The sequence below is a fragment of the Macrobrachium nipponense genome, chromosome 43 (genome assembly GCF_015104395.2).
Source record: "Macrobrachium nipponense isolate FS-2020 chromosome 43, ASM1510439v2, whole genome shotgun sequence".
Taxonomy (NCBI): domain Eukaryota; kingdom Metazoa; phylum Arthropoda; class Malacostraca; order Decapoda; family Palaemonidae; genus Macrobrachium; species Macrobrachium nipponense.
Genome location: NC_061104.1, coordinates 52,688,836 through 52,714,026, shown reverse-complemented (window position 1 = coordinate 52,714,026; position 25,191 = coordinate 52,688,836). Strand labels below are relative to the sequence as shown.

General features: G+C 38.7%; 1 long non-coding RNA gene across 1 annotated transcript; it reads left to right on the top strand.

Moving 5' to 3' along the window:
• LOC135213969 (uncharacterized) lies at nucleotides 1-25,191 on the top strand. The gene is made up of 4 exons (XR_010314242.1): nucleotides 1-132; nucleotides 478-1,072; nucleotides 3,311-3,490; nucleotides 23,272-25,191. It is a non-coding gene; the product is annotated as an uncharacterized LOC135213969 (long non-coding RNA).

Here is a 25,191-nt window from a genome sequence, read left to right as displayed (position 1 = left end):
CGATAAAAATAGGAGCTTGTAAAATGTCGACCTTTGTTTACTCTGCTCTTCTTCTTCCTTCCTTCAGGCGTACTCGGTGTTCAAAAAGGTTGAATATGTTGGCTTAAAGACGGCGGTGAAGAGTCAGTTACGGTAGGAACCAACGCTTTTTCTTTCCAAGCAAAATGATAAATTTTGTTCTGTAAGAGTCACTTTTATATTTTTAGAAATAAATCCATCTCAACAAATATATAACTTTCGTGTTTGCTAAAGTTAAGCAGTGGAAATGATTTATGGATATTGGAACACAAGAATAAAAAAAATTAAATTAACACTAAAACAGTCAATGGTTATTTCAACGTAAGCATATCCTAAGCTGCATCTCCTGACCGAGGGGTTGCAATTTCATTTTGTCTGTATGATATGATATTCTGATATTATAACCCTATATTTGTACAGAAAATGTATTAATGTTCTTTTTTTTTTTGTCATTAACAGAGGAAACAACCTATTCAGCATCAGTAGAAAATTCACTGCCGCTTAAGCAATGACGGCCAGGAGGATCTGTTTGTTATTAATGACGATCACAGCTTTTGTGGTCATTCTGTCACCGAGCCTTATACACGGAGCAGAAAGATCAGTGCATTTCGTAGAATCTTCTTTCTTTGATTTCTTCCTGGCACCAAACATGACCTTTGATCGAGGAAGTGCAAAATTTATTCTCCCAGAACTGAACAATTGTAAGCAGTCCCTCATGGAACTTACATTGTGTGCTAAGGCTTTTCGCTATTTACTATTGAGCTGGTACATTTTCAAAAAGAAAGCCCATGCTATTGCATTAAGAAGTGTGTAGAAAGTTCATGATCTAAGCAAGTTTGTCTAATCATATTCATCGTTCATAGCAGAAATGTCCTGATGCCCATTTGTTCCTCAGGCAGTTGCCGGTCAGCTTGCTTCACCTTAGGGCATGGCTGCAAGGCCTGGTCAACTGTTTCTTTGGAGAATGGATTGACTGAATGCCGAATTGCTGACGAAGGACCCATGACACTTGTGCCGTACAAAAACGGAAGCTCCACATACTTCTTCAAGAAATGTGAGTACACCATACGAGATGCACTCAGGGTTTGTAGCAGCTAGTTTAAAGACACCCACAAGTCATTACTTTCCCTATGTAGTGCTTTCTGGGTTCACCTAGACGAGAGAGAATACCACAGGCATTTTTAAACTTAATACGCACTTTGTTACCTGTTCCTAGACTTAGTATTCCTTGTGAGCCCTTATTTATTGCCTTATCGAGTACTGATAATGGATTTTAGAATATCCATTGTACTCGTCTTAATTCATTGTGAACTACCCTATGTGCACATAACATTACATTCCCAATAAATTGTGAAGCCCCGAGATATATGACAAGTTTCCGACTAGTTTTCTTATTTTTCTTGTCTCAAAACATTCTTCCAGTTTGATTAGGTAATTTATTAATCACTGCTGTATCATCATTTTTTTATCTATTAAATCTCATGATGGTAATCGAAAAATCAGTTGAAATATTCAGATACCAAATGCAAAAGACTTTTTAATGATAATAAAGCAAATAGAAATAGAAATTATATATATATATATAATTTCTATTTCTATTTGCTTTATTATCATTAAAATGTCTTTTGCATTTGGTATCTGAATATGCAAAAGACATTTTAATGATAACAAAGCAAATAGAAATAGAAATTATATATATATATATATATATATATTATATATATATATATATATATATATATATATACACACACACACACACACACATATTATATATATATATATATATATATATATATATATTATAATATAATTTCTATTTCTATTTGTTCTTGTTGTGGACAGTACGTGGCTCTGTATTTATTTGTTGATTTAAGGCCCGTTCAGTGTTGATTCTCAAATTGGGTATCAATAACATTCCATGGTCCTTTTTGTAGGTACTTTATTATATAAACCATGAGCCCTTAATTGAGTATAACTGAAAACAAAAGAAAAACACTTTTAGGCTAATGCCTTTGAAGCTATTGCCACATGTCCTGCAAAACTGGTAGGATGCCATTGGCTATATCAAAAGGTACAAATTAAAACATAATACCAAAAAGGTACAAAAATAATATCATAAGCAAATTAACGTATCTTACCACAATTTTGGGGACTTAATCCATTAGACATACAACATGAAGAAATCCATGACAAGCAAGTCACATTTCATGTGCTTGAATCTGAGGGTGGGCAGCAGTTGTTGTGATAGTTTACTTCTACCCAGTAGAGTGGGAAGTAAGTAACTCGTTCCACCTTGGTAGAATGTATTTTAGTATTGTTTCAAAACTCAGATATAACTGGATATGCTAATGACAGTAACAATTTGATTTATTATCATTAAAATGTCTTTTGCATTTTGTATCTGAATATTTCAACTGATGTTTCGATTACCATCATGAGATTTAATAGATAAAAAAATGATGATACAGCAGTGATTAATAAATTACCTAATCAGACTGGAAGAATGTTTTGAGACAAGAAAAATGAGAAAACTAGTCGGGAACTTGTCATATCTCTCGGGGCTTCACAAATTATTGGGAATGTAATGTTATGTGTATATAGGGTAGTTCACAATGAATTAAGACGAGTACAATTGATATTCTAAAATCCATGATATATATATATATATATATATATATATATATATATATATATATATATATACATATATATGATATATATAATATATATATATATATATATAATATACCTGTATATATGTGTCATTCGAAGGTACCCCTTAACTTTACGAGACTACGTTGTTCTGATATAAACGTTATCACTAATACTGAGCTTTAAAATTAACACTATTATAAAATGTTGCTTCAAATGTAAGGTGAGGAAATATGATTACTTACAAACATGTTTTAAAATCTCGTTCATATCATCAAAGCATCGTTAATTTTACATTGCTCTGTTATAAATGTTTCAATGAGCACGCTCTCTCAAATGATGTCAAGAAAAAAAAGTAGGCTTTTTATAAAAACTTTTCCCGGTATCAGTGTTTGTACATTTGTGCTCGAGTCGTTCTTTTTTATTACTTTTTTTTTAACCTCTAATTCGTTTATGAAGTAGTTTCTAGTTATGCTAGTATTAACAGTGAGATTTATTCATATTACATAAAGGAGACTTAATACACTTCTGAATCTGAAATAATTTCAATTTTAAATATACTTTTTTTTTAAAAGATAATTTCACGATTCGGTGCTTGCAATTTCTAGACCCTTCTTTTTTACTTGGACCATAATAGCAAGTGTACCAGGAACATACAAATGGGAAGCAGACAACCTTCTGTACGTCGCATTAACCGAACATATGACTACCGACAATGCAAGGACCAACTGTTCAAAAATTCCTGGCCACAGGTTGATCATCGTTAAATCAAAAGAAACCTATGACCACTTCCTTGCCCGAGCAGTAGGTAATATCGGTAAGTATCAAACCTCCATAAATGTATTCAAAAGTAGCTCTTCTCAAGCTTTCCATGTGATATTTCCTATGCTATTTCATTCATTTAATCTTATTTACAGTTTTGGTCATCATCATGACACCAAATAATTAAAAAGTGCTAAAATTTATGGAAAATTAGCCCATTGTTTCATCAACGACAGTAAAAAAATGGTTTTTGTACGTTTAACATGCACAATATTTGTTTTCGATTTTCATTCACATAAATAAATCATACATATCATATCCTAAATCTCTGTACGTTTAACTCAACGCGAAACACATTTTTCAGACCTTTTTAGGCTCTTCCATGAAACTTTTCTATCACCCCCCACCTAACAACAACAGCTGCAAAATAGTCTGTAGGCTTGCTACCCGAGTAATAAAAAAATTTAGGAGATATCATTCAGATTTTTGGAAATCTTAAAACGTATTAACAAAACTACGAGTTACAATAAATTTTTAAAAAAATTTCTGATAGAGTGCATTATGCAAAGATAGTAAACAAATAGGAGTAAATGATGTGCTTGGAAACAATGCTTGATTTTTTTACGGTTATTATAAAAATGCGAGCAATATGCCTATAAAATTACAAGTGGATTTTTTTTGTCACGTGAATTTTGTAGTTTTGTAAACCTTAGAAAAATTCTCAAACCAGGAGTTGATTTAATTTTTCCAAAGTTGACCCAAATATTGGGATCAACATAATGAGATAACTTGTTTGTTTACGTTTTCAGCTACACCACGGTAGATTAAGAACCGATAAAGCAATTGATCTGAATTTAAGGGATACAGTAATCAAACCCAACAATTTTTAAGGTGAGAGTACATATTAACTTACGATTTCTGCGCGTATGATAGTCATAATGAAGCTCTATCATCACTTCTGACAACTCCCCAATACCGTGTGAGAGGTGGACAAAGAGGCAGGTAGAAGTGTACTGATTTTTATTACAGTCAAGGGAAATATAAATATACAGCATGCGGACGGAAATGTGGTCACCGACCCGCGAGAGAGTAAAAGTGGGTCGGCGAGACCCGATTTGTGTTTCTTTAGAGACATAAAATACAAAATATAAAAGTACACAATATGTGGTTATACAAGCTTTATACACTGACGGAAAGCCCGCTGAATGCTCTCTCAGGGGGAAGTAAGAACAACGCGAATGATGAATTATGTACAGAGAAAATTATGAATAACGCGTTGTCCTTACAAATACTCCCCCCCTAAGACAATAATTAGGTATGATTGTTGGCTGACTTCTTTGTACTTCGGGTAGTCACTCGCGGAAGCGAGCTGGACGGCGGAGGCGCCCTCGGGTGCGTGATATTAGTTGTTGTGTTAGATCCTCGGGGTTTTCCGGGGACGGGATGCCTCCCCTGAGGTGATCCTCGGGGGGTTCGACCGTCTTTCGAGGGCGGCCGCGGCTACGGCTAGGAGGTTTGGCGATCGAAGGAGTCGCTTTTTTCCGAGGAAGATTGAGGCGCCCTGTGGAATCCGCGTCTGTGAGGTCCTCGTCCATGATGAAGGCTGGTTTCAGGCGATCGATTGTGACCCAGTCCTCGCGACCGTTGATGGATAAGAGATATGCCTTGTCAGTGCGTCGTAGGACGCGGAAGGGACCGCGGTAGGGTCTCGTTAGAGGCGGGCGGTCGGGCGTCGTCCCTGACGAAGACGTGCTTGCACGATGATAGGGCCTTCGGGAGGAAACGTTTGGTTCTGTCGGAGAAGGTTTGACGCAGGGCGTGAACTTCCGGCGGATTCCCGAAGCCTGGCGATGGAGACGTCAGCGTCGTCGGCATTGGTCGGGAAGAACTCGCCAGGGACTGTTAATGGCTCCCCGTATACCTTCTCCGCGGGTGTGATGCCTCGCCGTTTGCCCGCGGGGCAGTCCTGAGACCGAGGAGGACCCACGGTAGTTGGCTCTTCCAATTTTCGTCGGTGCAGCGCGCCATCAGGGAAGCCTTGATCGAACGGTGGACTCTCTCCACCATGCGTTAGCTGCTTGGGTTTGTAGGCGGTGATGGCATGTAGCGACGTTCCCATTAGGCGGGCCAAGGCAGTCCACAACTCCGACAGGAAAACTGGTCCGCGGTCTGTCGTGATTTCGTCTGGCACTCCGAATCGACTGATCCAGCTGGCGAGGAGTGCTTCGGCACATGCTTTCGTGGTCGCCTCCGACATCGGCGTTGCCTCGGGCCATCTGGTGGAGCGATCGATTACCGTCAGGAGGTACCTGGCGCCTTCCGACGGGGCAGGGGGCCAACGACGTCTATGTGGATGTGGCCGAATCTTCGTTTCGGCTGCGGAAATTTCCCCACGCCTGATTCCGTGTGCCGACTGATTTTGCTAGTTTGGCAAGGCACGCAGGTCCTGGCCCACTCGAGGGAGTCCTTCCGAATTCCATGCCAGACGAACTTCTCCGTCAGGAGGCGCACCGTCGTCCGGCCCGAGGGGTGCGAGAGTCCGTGTATGATGTCGAACACGGCTTTCCTTCGGGAGGCTGGGATCAGCGGGCGCGGGCGGCCCGTGCTGATGTCGCAGAGGAGCGTCATGCCTGCGGGTCCGAAAGGCACGTCTTCCCACTTGAGGGCGGTGATAGCAGTGCGGTATGCGGCAGTCTCCGGGTCGGCAGCCTGTTCCCGGGAGGGCGAGGTCATTCGTAGTCGACCCCGAGACGCACGGCGTTGATTTCTATCCTCGATAGGGCGTCTGCCACGGGGTTCTTCTCGCCAGGCACGTACTGGATGGTGCAACCGAACTCTGCGATGGCTGCTAGGTGCCTCTGTTGTCTCGCTGACCAAGCGTCGCCCGCCTTGGTGAAGGCGTGTACCAAAGGGAGGTGGTCCGTCCTGATCGTAAAGGGGGAGCCCTCGAGGAGGTAGCGGAAATGTCGCACTGCTTGGTACACTGCCAGGAGTTCGCGGTCGAACGTGCTGTACCTCGTCTCGGCGGCTGATAGTTTTTTTGCTGTAGAAGGCGAGTGGCTGGGGCTCGCCCTGGACCACCTGCTCGAGGACAGCCCCGCAGGCGACGTTGCTGGCGTCGGTGGTGAGGCGTAAAGGTGCAGCCGTGGGTCTTGGTGGCATAATGTCGCCGCTCTGGCGAGGGCCCTCTTCGTCTCGTTGAAAGCCTTCTCTTGTTCGGCCTCCCACGTTAGGGCCTTTGGTTTCCCCTTCAGGACCTGTGTTAGAGGGGACATGGTGCGGGGGGCGGCGGCGGGGATGAATCGGCGGTAGTAATTGACCATTCCGATGAACTCCTGCAGGGACTTGACCGTGGTTGGTGTTGGGAACTTCTGCACCACGCCCTACCTTCGAGGCCATGGGGCGCACGCCCGTCGCGGAGATCTCGTGTCCGAGGAAGTCCACCTTCTCGGCGCCGAAGGTGCATTTGTCGAAACGGACGACCAGCCCGTTTTCCTGCAGGCGCTTCAGGACCGCTCGGACGTGATGTAGGTGCTCCTCCAAGGACCTGGAAAAAATCAAGATATCATCGACGTAGCAGACGCAGAAGGGCAGGTCCCCCAGGATGCTGTCCATCAGGCGCTGGAAGGTGGCCCTGCATTCCTCAGGCCGAAGGTTGAGTAATGGAAAACGAAGGAGCCAAAAGGCGTGATGATGGCAGTCTTGGGGACATCCTCGGGTGCACTGGAACCTGGAAATAGGATTTTAAGAGGTCCCATTTTTGTGAAGACCTTCGCCTTATGAAGGGCCCCTGTCAAATCCTGCATGTTTGGCAAGGGGTATTGGTCGGGGATTGTAGCGAGGTTGAGTCTTCTGTAGTCTCCGCAGGGCCTCCAGGTGCCGTCAGGTTTCTGTACCATGTGCAGGGGCGACGCCCAAGGGCTCGATGCTTTCTTGCAGATGCCCATTCGTTCCATCTCCGAGAACGCCTGCTTCGCCTCCTGGAGGCGGCCTGGAGGGAGTCGTCGGAACTTCGCGTGTGTCGGGGGGCCTGTGGTGGCTATGTGGTGGAATATCCCGTGCTTGGGCGGCGTCCCTGCCGCCTGACGAAGTTCCGGCTTGAAGACTTCGGGAAACTCCTGCAGGATGTTGCCGTATTTGTGGGGGGTGGGGGCGATGGTACAAATTGTAGGGGCGCCCGGGCCTGCTGCTAGTGGAAGGGAAAGGCATGTCCCCATGGCGAGGAGGCGTTTTTTTGCGGCCCACGTCCCCACAGGAGGCCTTCTGCGCCAGGAAGTCTGCCCCCAGTAGCGGGATCCTGACGTCCGCGATTGTGAATTCCCCCCAGACGTAGTTTCGCCCCAAGATGGATATCTCGAGGGGCTTCGTGGCATTGTTTGACAACGTCAGCTTCTTTGCCTTCTCCTAGTAGTTCGTCGTCCTCTAGGGTGTACGCGTCGGTCAGCTGCTTTCGGACGTCCGGCTCGAGTTGCCGCAGGAATATTTCGCGGCTCAGGCTGATCTCTACCTTTTTTCCGTCGGGGCCTATTTCGGGCAGACGGACGAGGCCCATCACAGTGTCCCAGGCATCTTGGGTGTCGGCGCCGCGCATGGGTTCGCGACTAGGTCGAGGGCGCGGGCGGCCCTTTCAGCGATAGGCACGGAATAGGCTGTCAAGAGCCTTTCTTTTATCTCGTCGAGCGTGACAAGTCCGATTCGTGCTCGACCGGTCAGCCAGGTTAGATATTCGGCCGAGCGCCTCTGTCGGGAGAGCCGCTGCGACGAGGTCAGCCTGCAGCACTTTGTTTGTGAGCCCCTGCGATCCGGAATTGCCCTTCGGCTCGGAAGAACCAGGAAGACGGGTCAGCCGTTGTGAAGGGGGCAATTTGAACAGCTTGAGCGGCCGCTGTGTCAGAGTCCGTCGCTGGGGCGGGGGAGGCCCGGGTTTCCCGCGAGGTACTGTTTGCGCCCATTGTCCTCTCTCACAAAAACGGTCGACAGAGTCGTGAATGGCGGGCCAAACCGTTTGAGGAAACGCCTGAACACACCTTGGGCAGGTATGCCGTATTTAGTCCGTTAGAGGCGTTGGTTATTTCCACGGTAGGAGCTTTCAGAGATCTATACTGAGGCGCCGTATGAGTCCGTTAAAGATCTCTGAAGGTGAGCGGCGGTAGTGAGTCCCTTAATGGCTGAGCCAAAAACCGCTTGGGTCACCGTCCAAACCGGGAGGTCACCAGTTGTGAGAGGTGGACAAAGAGGCAGGGTAGAAAGTGTACTGATTTTTTATTACAGTCAAGGGAAATAATAAATATACAGCATGCGGACGGAAATGTGGTCACCGACCCGCGAGAGAGTAAAAGTGGGTCGGCGAGACCCGATTTGTGTTTCTTTAGAGACATAAAATACAAAATATAAAAGTACACAATATGTGGTTATACAAGCTTTATACACTGACGGAAAGCCCGCTGAATGCTCTCTCAGGGGGAAGTAAGAACAACGCGAATGATGAATTATGTACAGAGAAAATTATGAATAAGCGTTTGTCCTTACAACGTCTCACTTGATGTGACTAGAAAATAAGGAGCAACATTCCACATTTGAGTTTCCAAATACTGCAGAGGGCTGGAAACATTGTACCAGCGATGCCGTTTATTCTTCACAACATTGGCTTTTAGCAGTGCTATATAAGCAGTTCTGATTTTTTTTTTACGTTATTTATGATTTAATGGTTAGAATGAGGAAAATTTAATGGTTAGAATGCTTATTTTCTGATGTAGAATTATTTTCTGCGACGTAAAAAAAAAACTACACCACTAGCTTAACGTAAAGTATTTTTGACGAAGAAAAATAAAGGATTTAAAATAAAGTTCATTTCCATAAAGAAGCCGGGTATGTTTTGTAACTTTATTTTCATAATAAAACATAGAAAGGCAAAGTGAAGAATTTTATTTCTCCGTACCGTGGCCTGTGGTCGGAAAAGCCACGGAGGTTGCCAGATGTCACCAAAAAGTTAAAACTAGTAGACGGAATTCCTCAAAACTGCAACCCTGCATTGTACGTGTGTTCCCTGTATATTAAGTTTTTCCTGTCAGTTCTCTTTAAATTTGTTCTTAAATGGAAGTAGTTGAGAAAATACGTTTATGAATAGCGGTAGGCACATGGTGATCATTTTCAGGAATTCTATTATTCTAAGGACAAGGGTGAAAACACATTTACAAATTTCCCTTTTTTAAGTGTTAAAATGACATGAATGTCCAGCAACACACTATGGCCAGCTATATACAGAAAGTGAACCTATCCTTCAGATACCATAATCATAACGAATCTCGTAATACAGGTAGAGAATCAGTAATGTACAGTTATCCTTGCGTTAGTCTTAAGCAGAAAAATTTCTGTTGCTTGTGAGTGAATAACAATTTTCATCACATTTGGTAAAAGGATTCGCAGATTGTCTTTCTGAACCTTACAGCTCTTGGTAAACACTGCTTCACGATGTTACAACATCTGAAAAAATGGTGAAATCATGGATATTCTCTGTGACTGCAACCACTAGATAAACATTACTATAGTAAATTCACATCAGCCGTGCATTTGATGTCTAGGCCAGTCCCTTACGACGCTCCTCCTGATTGGCTGTTGATAAGCCAATGACATGGCTGGAAACTTTCAGTCTCTCTCTCGAGTTCATTTAGGTAGGATGTTTGTTCCACCTCTCCTGAGGGATGCTTTTGAAAGACGTATAACTCTGGAGAGGTGGAACATACATCCTACTGTCACGGGAGGATTTTTCCTCACCATGACATCAAGATACGAGAATCATAATACTATTGTATACATATACACTTTTGTCAGTCTTCTTGCCTGGAGACACAGGTCGGAGAATGGTACTGTGGCATAGTTGACACGGTGGGTATGAAGACTAACGTTTACGCTGCCTGGAAAATAGGGTAGGCCTGTCCTACCTGCTATTACATGATATTCCTTGTGTGTATGGGTCTTACTATTGATGAGGCCAGGTGATATCTTCCCACTGGGAGGCAGTTGAAGTGCTGATTTCCATTTTAGGGGTATTGAAGAAAATTCCTGGTATTCAGCTTGTTTCTTTATTACTCATTACATCATGCCAAATTTCTCCCAGGCCTAGTCTCCTGGACTCATGGACTAGATCTCTGGACTAGATCCCCTGGACTATATGCCTGGAAATATTCATTTTATTTAATTTTTATTTCCAGAAAACAATACAAATGAGTAGTTTAAAATTACAACGAAAAAATAACTCTTTATATTGAGAGACTTAAAAAAAAAATATATCAACTACAGATTATGGGAATTGCTTTTCCTTCATAATAGGATAAGTATCAAACATGGAGCAGCCCTGGAATCAATTAATTTACAGTAAGGTGTAAATCATTTGATACCCTACTCCACACAGTACTAAATGTTTCTACACAACATATGACAAGGGGTAAGGTTACCTGAAAGATTTCTGAGAAAAACTTAACTACTAAAATGAGGTAAAATTAGGCTAAGGTGCCTTTTAACAGGATAGTCTAGCCTAGGCTTCTTCAGAAATTGTTAAGGATAGCCTATGCAAAGTTTACATGGCTGATTTTTGACTAGGTTACAATAGGCCACAAAGTTAGGTTAGTTTAATGAGGGTACAGGCTAAGTTCTATGTAATTAAGTTTTCCATGAATTTATATACATATAGCCTGACTATATTTATCAAAAATATTCATAATTCCTCATTCAAACAGGATTAATCTAGGGTAGGCCTTCTTAAATTACTGTATAGCCTAGTCTAAGATCATGATCAAGAGTGGAAATTTCCATGAGAGAGGTAGGGGTAACCCCAAGATGCCCTGTAGGATGGCCATGTTGTGGTACCCTTTGGCACTGGTATTTGCAAAAACTTCATACAAACAAAACTCTTATGACTACTTTTTTTAATGTTTTACAACCCTATTGAACGCTAAGTTACAACTCAAACTAACACAGCAAAATTTCATGACAACTAATGAACGTGAAGTATCTTTCACGACAATGAAAATTTTCCTCGTTAAGGCATTGCAACATGTCTGACTGGGCAGGTAACTCTGCACTTGAATTCTCGTCTGCTACTGTTCTTTCATGATAGCGTTCTGTCCAAATAATGCCCTAACGGTAATATTACAACTTTAAAAGCTTACCTTGCAAGGGATAGATAATCATTTGTATTAACAATCTGGTAAAACAGCCAGAATGAAGGGTGGAACGGCTGACGTCCTCCTCACATCAAAGCATTCGTGATTCTTACATGGTTCTTTCTAGTGTTACCAAGAGCAGACGAAAGATTCAGGGCAGCACTCCCATACTCAAAGTGAAAGAAAAACAACACAAGGGACTGGCTACACTGCCACACACTCGTGTCCACAACAAAAATGAAAACATTTTACAGTTCCAATCACTTTTAAAACAGCAGTGTAAAGATATTAGAGGAGGATGATGAATCAATTCCTAAATAAATCACTAATAATTAAAGGAATATTTTTCCCATTACACTGCTAATGAAAACTCTTGACAGAGACTGAGAGTTTCCAGGCCCATGATTAGCTTGTCAACAGCCAATCAGGAGCGTCGCAAGGGACTGGCCTAGACATCAGATGCACCAGTGATGTGAATCTACTATAGTAATGCAGGAAATTAAAAACAACATACAGCCATGGAACTTAAAAACAATAGAACAAATGTGCATGGCCCTTTAAAGCAGTACTGCACTTCCCCTAAACATATAAGTATTGTTTTCAGTAAAACCACTAGGAAAACCATATCAGTTTTACAATAAATGGAGAGGAAGACTTCTGGTGTGTGACTATAATAAGGGACCTCAACATGACTGTGGAAGATGCACAAGCTCAGTTAACCGGACGCACATAGCAATTCTTGGGATGCAGTCGCTACATATTTATGAAAAGCCCTCAGTTGAAAGAGGACTTATGGAAGATAATAAAGCTGGTGATCTTCCAGTATAATGTTCTAAATAACAATCTCCAACATGGCAAAGGTAACTACCACTTCAAACAAACTTGTGTTAAAGATACAAATTCTGAAACATTGCTGACTTCCAAACATAGCTGTATCCCAAAAATCATGCGGCACTAATACCATTATCACCATAGATATAGAAGCCTGATATCCGTATATTTATTATATAGGGCTCATGCCTTTGTATAATAAGGCGCCCTGTGAGGTTATTTAGACCTGCGATAATTTTACGCTAAGGTCGGTTTGTTATGACTTCCATACTCATTGGAGAGTCTTGGATTTCGATGATAATTTATGAAGTCAATATCTTCTTTGGTTATGACGACAGAGATGTTTCAACTCATGATGTTAATTTTTAAGTTCATTCAATATCTTCGTTCTGATGTGAGGTTTCTAGTAGAAAACACGAAGTACAAAAATATCTCTATTCTCTGAGACTACATGATGAATATCAGATACAATGATACAGGTATGCCAATGATGATGGCTGATTGAATTCTGACTACAATCTGGTTTACAAATTATAATGGAAGCAGACAGTAGCTCGAACATACGAACATACACACAGATGACATAGATTACAAGTCACGTAGTCCGTTTGCGCTATAGGTCACGGTGGTTGTCTCAAGCAGGAAGCTTGGAATACAGTTTACAAAACAAATGAATGACCACAGGTGATGGCAACTAGACAGTGACTGATTACAACATGTCATCTTAGCCTACTTTATCGTATCTGGTCTGATCACATTCCTGCAAGCAAACTGGTTGACCTCTTGGGTCACTGGTTTTAATTAATCATAGTTTTAGTTTTTTATATATGGAATAACATTCCATATATTCTGCTTATGTAGCACTTACATAAATGCTCGGTCGGCTACAAAACCAAACACTGAACATTACTCAAGCTTGACTTGCATTTGACTTATAGGAGTGTGATACAGACACTATGGTGAATATATAGATATATAGAAAATACTTATAAGTAAAAAAAATTCATGGTGTACACAAATACAGATTCATGTAATAAGATATGAGACATATGCATATGATAATATTCGTAAATAATAATGATCGCATGATATATAATGATACAGTTTTTCACTTCAACTCATTAAGATACATATGCTACAGAAAATACTAAAGTACTCCTGATAATTGGATAACAAAGATTAATATGATAAAAATCATATATGAAGTGATAAAAATCATATATTAACTGATATATTAACTGATTTATTAATTGATATATTAACTGATGTCCTAACTGATATTTTAACTCATATACTAACTGATTCATTAATCAATATACTAACTGCAGTTTTTTGTAAGATAAAAGGTAACAGAGATTGATTATAGGCTACCTGATTTATTTATACATATATATATATTGATTCATATAATTATGATCAATATATGTGCACTTTAAATAGATTCCTAGTGCGTACACGCACAGATATATTTCATTTCTGTTATTTACTGATATTTTATATATGGGATACATGACCGAGAATATACCTACTACACATTTAACTAGCATTTTCGAACAATTTTTCGTCCATTACACAGTTCCAGACAACCACCTATAGCCAAATGAAATGGCCAATTCCAAATGGTCAAAAACAAGGGGAAATTGCCTGGGCAGGGTCTGACGTTCTATTTTGCGCCCATACTTGTCCTCTGCATCGTATGCCATACGAATACGTTCGCGATGAATAAAATCATCCCTAGCACGAGTCCTGCACCAGCAAACGTAGGGTTGAATACCTCCTCGGTCGTAATTGTCGGAAGTATGTCCCTTTGTAGTCAATTCCGACAGCTGTACCATTCCGCATTAAAAATGAGATTAGCGACGGGATACGGGTGTCGGTCCAAGAAGTCCACGAAATAAGCTTGTTAACTTATGATGGTGCTTATTCCCTTCACATTGTAGGCGGTTGTTACTTCACTGCAGTCGTCCGCAGCGACGAACGGTTTTTGGGAGTTTTAGACGATCTGTCCGGGGATGCGATGTGAAACTCTTGTACTGCAGGGTACTGTAACCAAGTTCCGTTAATCAGCCTGTAAGTGAAATTATACTTGTCACAAGGGCAAAGTAAATTCAGACAACATCCAAATACGGGAGGGAGAAAGCCGTTAAGGACTAGACTTAACCCACATGAATTCGCTGATATTTTATGGAATTCAAAAGAGTCAGCTGTACAAACTTTTTTATCCATGGCATTATAACAATGAGTGAACCTATCCAGGTCTCTGACGACCATAAAAATATCCATATTAACATATATCAATACGAATCCCAAAGAAAATTCGATATTACTGGTAGTAAGTCACTAGACAAAGAAGTGGGAAACGGAGCTATTTGTAAGATTGCCAGGCAACATAAGAGTCAAAGAGAATATTAATCATGATTCTGTAATTCTCTACGCTTACTGAAATTAAGCTGTGATAAAATCCAATCCTATGTGCCCCTAATAAAAGGTTCATATTCAATTTTCTCGCGCATATCCTCTGAGGTTAATTTTTAGGCAGGAGATGCTACGAACTAATGTAACTAATTTCTATATAAACTTTAGGTTTTTCAAGGAAATGTGACATTTTCCCATGAATGCAATCTACTTGAATTGTAATATGCTAATGTTGCAAGTAAATTTTTCATAGCCATGACCTGATACTTCTAAATGTCCGTTTACCAATGTCATAAGCTGATTTATTGACTCTAATTGTCTATGAGGTTCAGAAAAATTAATTCATTTTGATGTTATAGAAATTCTATTTGCTTATTTTGTTCATTAATTTTAAAACGATTGCGGTTCCTTAACTAAAGTTGCATTGCACCGCGGGTAGACACTTGTACCTAACGACCTGCCTTGCCCATGAGAAGTTCGTACTAAGCATTCCGCTCCAGTTGGCTTGTTTTTTGCAAGCACGAGACAACACACTACAAATGAAGCCTGTGCAAGCGGATTATTGGGGTTAAAAGGAACAGTGATGCATGTGCGATTTATGTGATGATTCAGTAACACGCGCTAGGCAGGATTCTGCCCTCATCCAGCTTAAGAGTTACGTTACTCGCTGTAATAAATACGGCTTTAGTACTTTCAAATGATAGCCATGTATAAATTGGATATTTTTTGTTCTAATACTCCACCCACACAAGAAGCATGTCTGAAAAAACCGTACCAAAATTGAACAATATAATAATAGTTTCATGTTGGAAACCAGCAAGATTGTAAAATATATGTTATTACTTATGTTAAATTAGATATTCCTTATTCAAAACTAATGAAAAGGGTTTCCATACCTTTTTTTATATATATTATTTACCCTGTAAGATCCATATAGGATTATTCACATACTAGATATACATTTTCACTTCTAGACTTCCTGACTTTAAAATCTCTTTTTTTTTTTCTCATTGACTACGAATATAAACCACCGGGACAGACAATATGCCAGTAGGTTTTGATATGTGTTTGAACTTTTAGCTTATTTGTCGTTAATATCCTTAGAATACTAAATGGACTACTAAACTAAAGCGTTAAGTTAGAGTTCAAATCTTTATGCATATATATTTGGGTATTTTATAAACACTTACTGCATATGGTTACGATTTGCTTATTGATTTTATCATGATTCCTTTTTTATTATAATTTGTAACCCTTCCAACTTCTTACAGAGTATATTATATCGACTCCACTTGTATCCATACTTTTTTTTGATAAATTAATGGTTGACTTGAATATGTGGAAAAGTGTTCTAGCGGCGTACCATATAAGGCTACTTGCGGTATCATTTCTTTAGATACAAGATATGAATGATAAAGGTATTTAAAACTGCGAGAACTGCTATAATACAGTTCGGATCCAATATCACGAGTGTAACTCGTAGGACTACACTTTCTTATTTATCCATTCTACCAAACCGATTGACTCTGGGTGATAAAATATGGTATTGGTTTTCCTAATGAAAAGGAATTCACACAACGAGTTAAGGAAATTATTATTGATTTATACCACCCGAGTCATAGATTATCATGTGTTGAATTCCATGTTTACTGATGTAGCACTCATAAATATTCCTAGTGTACTCAATTGCGGTGTTTGTTTTTTAGTGCTATTAATTCTATATAACGTGTCAAGGCAACTATTAACACGAAGAGGTGTTTATTTCCTCTGTCAGACTCGTAACTCTGTTAATAATTCTACATGTATTCTTTCAAGGATTGATTTGGCACGTGATAGGCCTTTAAACTGACAGGTGTCTTAGTGTGTCCCTTGTTTTCATGACACGTTACAATTAGTTATGTGCTTTTTATATCTGTAAGCATTGTAGGCCAGTAAAATAGTGATTTGGCTTTCTGTGACATAATAGAGAACCCTGGATGACCATGTAATGGATTGGAATGCAACCAGTTTAGGGCGATTGGTATAAAAGAGATTATTACTACTACCTGGTCGTTAGTCACCTGCTTTGTTCTTCGGGTTTTCTTCGTCACAGACCTACATATAATATTACATTTGATTACATAATTCTGATACACATACTTTAAATATACTTTTGCTTTAGGGTTTCCGTTCGAAGTGTTTATTGTTTTGCTTAGCTGCTGATCCTTGCCTTGTTCAGTTTGTAACAGTTCAGCGCTCCAACCCAGGTATTCAATGTTCACGATCTCTTGGGTTAATGAATTTTCTTGTTCAGATACGGTTTTAACAATAGGCACGGATGTTTCTATATCTTTTAGTCCAATTAATGGTTCTTTGCAGTATGGTGCAGGATTGCGGGATAATGCATCAACTATGATATTTGCTTTCCCAGGTAGATATCTTCTCTTGGCTCCAAAGACCTGCATGATCATATGCCATCGAGTTCCTTTGGGACTGTGATTAAAGCCTTTGAAAAACTCGGTAAGGGACTTATGGTCAGTAAGGATTTTAACAGGATAGCCGTAGATTATGAACTTAAAATGTACTAGTGAGTTAACGATTCCTAGCCCTTCCTTGCCTATTAATGCATATTTACTTTCAGAGGGCTTTAGTTTACGTGAATAAAAAGCTATAGGAAAGAACTGTTTATCATATTGCTGAAGTAGTACCCCTCTTACCCCTTGGTCTGAGGCGTCTGTTGCAATAAAAAATAATTCCTTATTTAAATCAGGAAATTTTAAGATAGGTGAGCTGCATAATTCCAATTTTAAGATATCGAACACCTGTTGATGCTTTTCAGACCAAAATAAATCTACACCTTTCTTCGTAAGATCTGTTAAAGGAGCTGCTATGATTGAAGAGTTACATATTTACTTACAATTGTAATACCCACTACAGTGCAAAAGTGCTGTATCCCCCCCTTTACGTTAATAGGTACCGGAAAATTATGAATAGCCGACACCTTACCATGGACTACTTTAAGACCTTGACTAGACACATAAAACCTAAATAAACATGTTCGGTTTTAAAACTCACATTTAGATATTTTACTCTGAGATTATTTGTCTTAGTCTCTGTAGCACTAGCTCTAGTTTATGCGAATGTACTTCTAAGGTATTAGAAAAGATTACAAGACCAACCATATAGGCATGTAGGGTATCCCCTAAAAGTCTGCAAACACTATATTAATCATTCTGGTGAATGTAATTGGGGAGCAACGTAAGCCGGAGGCATATGTAAAAGTTGATAATGTCCCCTGAATGTGCTGAAGGGGGTGAATGAGGTACACTCACTTAGCTAATGGTATCTGGTGAAAGCCTTTAAGTAAGTCCAAGCTGGTGAAAAATTTATTCTGACCTAACAAAGATAAGATATCGTTGGTACATGGCACTGGAAAACGATCGGGAATCGTTTCCTTGTTTAAGCGACAGAATTCTGCTCAGATACGCCAAGTCCGATCTTTTAGGCATGACGTTTAAAGGAAAAATTATATGGGCTATTTGATTTCCTAACGACTCCTATTACTAACATTTTTTCAACTTCGTCATTTATCTATATTTTGAAATTTCATTGGGAGTCTATACAAAGGTACGTATATAGCTTTATCTTTGTCCTTAGACCGTATTTTGTGTTCAATGACATCCATTTTCCCTCAGAGATCACTCGCTAGTGGAGAAACATCCTGGTATTCAGATAAAAGATAAAAAAATTTTTTGCTGAATCACCTCTGCTTGAATGACTTTATGGATATTACTTTAGATAGAGTATAAGAGGGATTCGTCCACAACTGGTTGGGCATGATTAAATTTAGCAACAATAAAAAATGCGATATTTAGAACTTCCATATCCACGATATGTATAGGTTTTGTGGATCACTAGATTAACTTGTTGCTGTGAATCAACAGTGTATAGTGCTTTGTTCGCGGAAATCGTTATATTTCAGAGTGTCGGGAAGGATTAAAATTTCAGATCCCAGCAAAGTCTTTTTACACGCACTAAGACATTTGAGGGTGCATGCGTCGCGAGATTTGCGTGCAAACTGCGACTGCGGGTGTGGGAGAGTTCTGTTGGGTCGCTTGAACAATGTCGCGATTTATGAGACCAGTGATTGGTTCCTCTATATAAGTTATTATTTGATTAATTGTCTCTTTTTGTCCAAAATGGATTTTAATGTGTTAGAATGTTTATAGAATTTTCCTTTGATAAACACGCCTTATTTGGCAGGAGGTAAGATAATGTTTTGTATACCCATAGATGGATATCCTACAATTACACTAGATACAGATCAATGGTTTTTATAACTATAAAGTATCTGTTAGCGTTCGCTTATCCGCCCTGTACTGAATCTGCGTTACGTTACGACGATTAACTCCTTATTGCCAATTACTGAACCATACTCCGGACTTCTCAATAGGAAAGTTTGAACAACAAACGGTAAGTCCGTAAATACAGGATATTACGTGGACTAAAGGATTAAAAACAATGTAAATGGCTGATATTCCAATTTTTACGGCACGTACAGTCGGGCGTAATCCACCACTACTTATAATAACTTAATGTATTAAAATTACGAGAACCTGCTCTGATTACTTGATACGGTCGTGTGATTCATAGGAAAATTCTTTTTTAATTCAAAAAGGTATTGGCATGAATGATCCAACATCGCGCTCCCTCCTCCACTAAAGTCGCTTATGTGGAATGTGCTTTGCTTGCAACACTGGGAAGATTTAACTGACCCTGACCGTTTGACTAGATGACACAGTAACCAAGTTTGCTGAAGCACGATTTGTTTGTTTCTGATTTTAGGGCTACTGTTTACCTGTTTTTTTTTTTATAATAATTAGGATTCTTCTCTTTATTATCATCGGCAACGTATTGTGTGTTTTTAGCATTCTGTTGTTGTTGGTTACGTATAAAGCATCGAACGTAAGAATGACTTGAACTATTATGAATTGAGCGATTACTATTAAAACAAGTTATCTCTACTGCGTTATTATTAACTATATGTACTTGCTGTGGTTTACTTTCATTCTTTGCTGGAATTTGAAATAGTGAGGGATCCAGGTCAGCGCATTTAGACATATTTTGTTGATTTGTTTATATGAATGCTAAGTATGTTAACCTAATGAAAGTTTTCACAGACATGTTATTCCTTGCAATCCAGCCATATTTTTTTTTTTTAAAGTTAAGTTGAGTCATTGAGATTCGATTTTTACGCATATAACTAAAAAAACTCAAGGCTAAAACTGCGATCGGGACCTTGCAAAGGAGCCTTTATTGTCCTGACCCAAAATAATGTTACCTCTAATTTATCCAGATTTCTACGGGTGTTCCACTTGTTTTTGTGTTTTCTTATCACTACGGTGCCTAACTACCCTATCCATGCATCTGTATAAATACAGACATCCACTGCGTAAACGCATATTCAATGTTTAATATGATTTGTTACGTACAGAATTAATAATCACCCAAAATGATAAAATTAACACAGTATATGATTATGATATATCAGGGGAACTGGAAACAGAAACTCAATGATAAAAACTCAATGATAAAAAAGTCCCAATGATGTAGATAATTTCTGTAAAATAGTAAGATTAAAAATGTCTCGTAACTTCAGCCACAGGAACAACAAAAATTCGACCTGCAAAGGAAACACTCAGTTACTCCAAATGAATAAAAAAGGATTGTACTTTGCTTGATTTTGTGGGAAGTCACGGCGTTTCGATAACGACACACGGCCTTGGTCGCCTTTCTCTGTTTAGCGGATGACCCTGGTTTTGGCTTGAGTTTCCTCTGTGCGCGTTGTTCGTTTGTTGGATGATTCGAGTCCTTGAAGATCCAATGCTGCAGATGCGTACAGTTTGTTTCTTGAGGTGCTGGAAACGCTCAATAAACGGTGATGTTTTCTTGAATGATTCTAATGAGAGACATCTCTTAGGACAAAGCTTGCGTTGCCGTAGGAAGCAGACACGTCAGGTTTGTTTCTTAAAGGTATGCACTGCTGAAGACGCTCACTAACGATGATACTAAGTTGCTTGAAGAATCTCTTGCTTTCATCGTCGTTGACTTCTGATATGATACATTATTCGTTATTCTTCGGAAGACGTTGAAGAGTTCTTGTTGTAGGCTGTCGCCAATATATAGCTGCCACCAATATTATATAGGGCTCATGCCTTTGTATAATAAGGCCCCCTGTGAGGTTATTTAGACCTGCGATAATTTTACGCTGAGGTGGGTTTGTTATGACTTCCATACTCATTGGAGTGTCTTGGATTTCGATGATAATTTACGAAGTCAATATCTTCTTTGGTTATGACGAAGGAGATGTTTCAAACTCATGATGATAATTTCTAAGTTCATTCAATATCTTCGTTCTGATGTGAGGTTTCTAGTAGAAAACACGAAGTACAAAAATATCTCTATTCTCTGAGACTACATGATGAATATCAGATACAACGGTACAGGTATGCCAATGATGATGGCTGATTGAATTCTGATTACAATCTGGTTTACAAATCATAAAGGAAGCAGACAGTAGCTCGAACATACGAACATACACACAGATGACATAGATTACAAGTCACGTAGTCTGTATGAGCTATAGGTCACGGTGGTTGTCTCAAGCAGGAAGCTTGGAATACAGTTTACAAAACAAATGAATGACCACAGATGACGGCAACTAGACACTGACTGATTACAACACGTCATCTTAGCCTTCTTTATTGTATCTGGTCTGATCACATTCCTGCAAGCAAACTGGTTGACCTCTTGGGTCACTGGTTTTAATTAATCATAGTTTTAGTTTTTTATATATGGAATAACATTCCATATATTCTGCTTATGTAGCACATACATATTTCCTTATGTTAACAGCACGATGTAAAAGAAACTTTATCTTAAAAGTATGACCCCGTATTGCTAAATATTCCTAATTATTCAGTAAAGTATTATATATAAATGCTAAATCATGGAATGGCAACACATTGTAAGATTAGCTAATGAAGGACATACTGTTGATTTAGAATTTAATTTCAAGTCATTCAAAAACTGAATGCAATTATGGTGAAGTAATTTTTGCACTTGTTTATTCCTTGACATTGTAGAAAACTGTAACCTTTACGTTTTTTAATCCAAATTCCAAATTATTACCCTTTTTTAATAGAATAACCACAAAATGTTACGAACACACATGCATACGCAAATACACAATATATACATATATATATTTATAGTATATATATATATATATTATATATATATATATGTGTGTGTGTGTGTGTGTATATATATATATATATATATATATATATATATATATATATGTATATATATATGTATATATATATGTATATATATATATATATATATGTATATATATATATATATATATATATATATATACATATATATATATATATATATATATATATATATATATATATATATATATATATATATATACACACACACACACACACACATATATATATATATATATATATATATATATATACATATATATATATATATATATATATATATAAATATATATATATATATATATATATATATATATATATATATATATATATATATATATATATATATATATATACACACGCACACACACACACACAATATATAATATATATATATATATATATATATATATATATATATATATATATATATATATATGTGTGTGTGTGTGTGTGTGTGTGTGTGTGTGTGTGTGTGTGTGTGTGTTACAAATCTACATCTTTATGGTCAGCTTTGCCCATTTGTATATGAGGTTGATGTTTCCCAGAAAATATTACAAATGTTCATTATTAATTGTTATCTTAAGGAAGGAATACACTCCTCAAGGCCAAATCCATTATGAAAGAAAGAGGAAGAAAACATTCAACGAAATGGGAGAGACAAGACTGGACCAGAAAGCAATATTAAAAAAGTTACATAACCTATGAATGTTCTCCAGGTACCCATAATCTCTAAAGTACCGACTTTATGAAGAAAAAAAGTCATGACACATCGAATCAGAGTTTCTTGTTGCAATACTTTCTGGTGTGTATCATGAGACTGTTGTGTAAGAAACCTCACTAGCTTATTCAAAAAAAAAAAATAATAATAATACATCTCGGCACTCAGTGATAATTTTATTACACACATTTTGCGCAGAGTATTGCCGTCCCATTAATTTTCTTTGATTTTGGATTTACATATTGCAGTTCCTAACGGCGATACGATGAAGTCTCTCATAAAGAATGGTTATCATCATACAAGGGAAAATGTTTATGAATAGTATGTTGATACGTTTGTTAATGAGTATTTAACAACTGACAGAATATTTCCCCTCTAGTGATATGGAGATGCGTCTGCCCCAAATAATCCATGTTTCTCGTTTCAGAACCATATTGGACTATGGACCTCATAAAAAAGAAACATCCACATGAACTCGTTTGGGGAGATGGAACGGCCCCCAATCTGACAATCGTAACTATAGAAGTCAGCACTGATGGAGAAGATTTTTTTGTATTGTTCAATAATCACACTGAAGATGTACGCGGAAATCCCTATCGAGTGCTTTGCCAAGCAAACCCACTTGGAGTCGAGTGGTAAAGGTCCGCCATCAGTTTAAATTTGCTCTAAAAAATGGAAAACCAGAGAAAGTTACGTGGCCAGCTCAAGATATGTTAAAATCCCACTTGAGAAACAAAGCAAGTATATAACCGATTTGGAAACTGAATTGGAATAATTGTTAAAATATTCAGTCTTCAGCCCATGCGCTCTGAGGTTATAGCATTTAGTTAAAAAGCACAAAAACAGGAAATGAAACTCAAAAATTCATATTTTGATGACTAATGCATGGCGATAATAATTGATAGTTTTCGATCCAGAATGAGATTCGGATGTATAAACGGAAGTCGGCCATGTTGTAGGTCAACAGTGCTGAGCAAAAGCGACTCACGCAATCATGATAGCAACGATTTTTCGGAAATTTGCGATGATATTGTACCTACCAATCCTTTAAATATGGCAAACACTTGCAGTGTGTTTGGATGTCACAATAGTTCGAACAGAGACGCCAAATCGTATTACTCAGTCCTCGCTGTTGTGAGAAATCAACGCGATGTAACTCAAAAGATGGGTGGGAGGAGGAGAGCGGTGAGGGTGTCCAGGATCAACAGGGCTCATTTCCAGCCGACAAAATAGACGGAAATCTTCTCAGATCACTTCATAAGTGATGAGTGTTATCAACTTTTAGTGTCATTAATGATATTAGTGAATAATGAAAGATTCCTAGGGCATGAATTTCACAAAGGAATTCATTAACGGCCACTGCGTTCTCTGTCAAACGACAGATGATTTAGAGCCGCTAGGAAGTTATTTTGGTTAAATCTTTAAAACTAAAGGTAGTGCATAGTGAATTACGCATTTGTTAAAGATAATATTAATTATCAAGTGTTAAAAACGGCTAGTGTTGTCGAAAATTTTCCCCCGACTGGGTAGGTTTTATGTCCCTAGATGGGGTGGGACTATGATGATCTAGCCTGAAATTAAACTAGGTAACTTTAACAAAATACATGAACTGAAAGGCGGACTTGCGCCAAAGGACAACTTACAAAAAGAAATCAACTTTAAAACAACTGACAACGAGGACCCAAATGCACACATGAACAAGAAATTTAAATTTAAAAAAACCGTGTAAAAATCCCATGACATCAGTCTAAAAGTGTCATTGTGTCGCTCACAAAAAAACCCTTATTTGTGCAATATTTCACCTATTCGATGACCTCAGTATCGACATTCACATGAACTGCAATATTGCATATGTCCAAAATCGCATTCACCAATTAAATCTATGGAGGGATGTTTATTAAATCGCATCTCCAAGTATAACAAAGACAACTATCCCTTTGTTATTTACAAGTTTCAGTTTATTCTTATATATCTTTCTCGCACTGCAGGCCCAGAGATTCAATTTATAAATCTTCCGTTTGTGAATTGTCCTTGCTTGCCATGTTTTGTGAATGGTTCATAATTCCTTAGAATATCATCAAAATTTGATATTTCCTTTGTTCACAATGCTTGACCTAAAAGATGGCGGCGGCTTATCAGGTGCTCGTCTGCTGTGACGTCATAGCAAAACTATCTGCACTTTAGTCAATGTTAAATTAATGTTAATAAACAGCCGTGAATCAACTTATGCATTTTTTTATTAAATATTTATCAAAATAAACTGGCTGCCTGTTTCAGTCTCCCAGTCTTATATAACTTTTAGTTTCGGAATGGTCACTGTTTCACAGGTTTTACTTTTATTTTAATC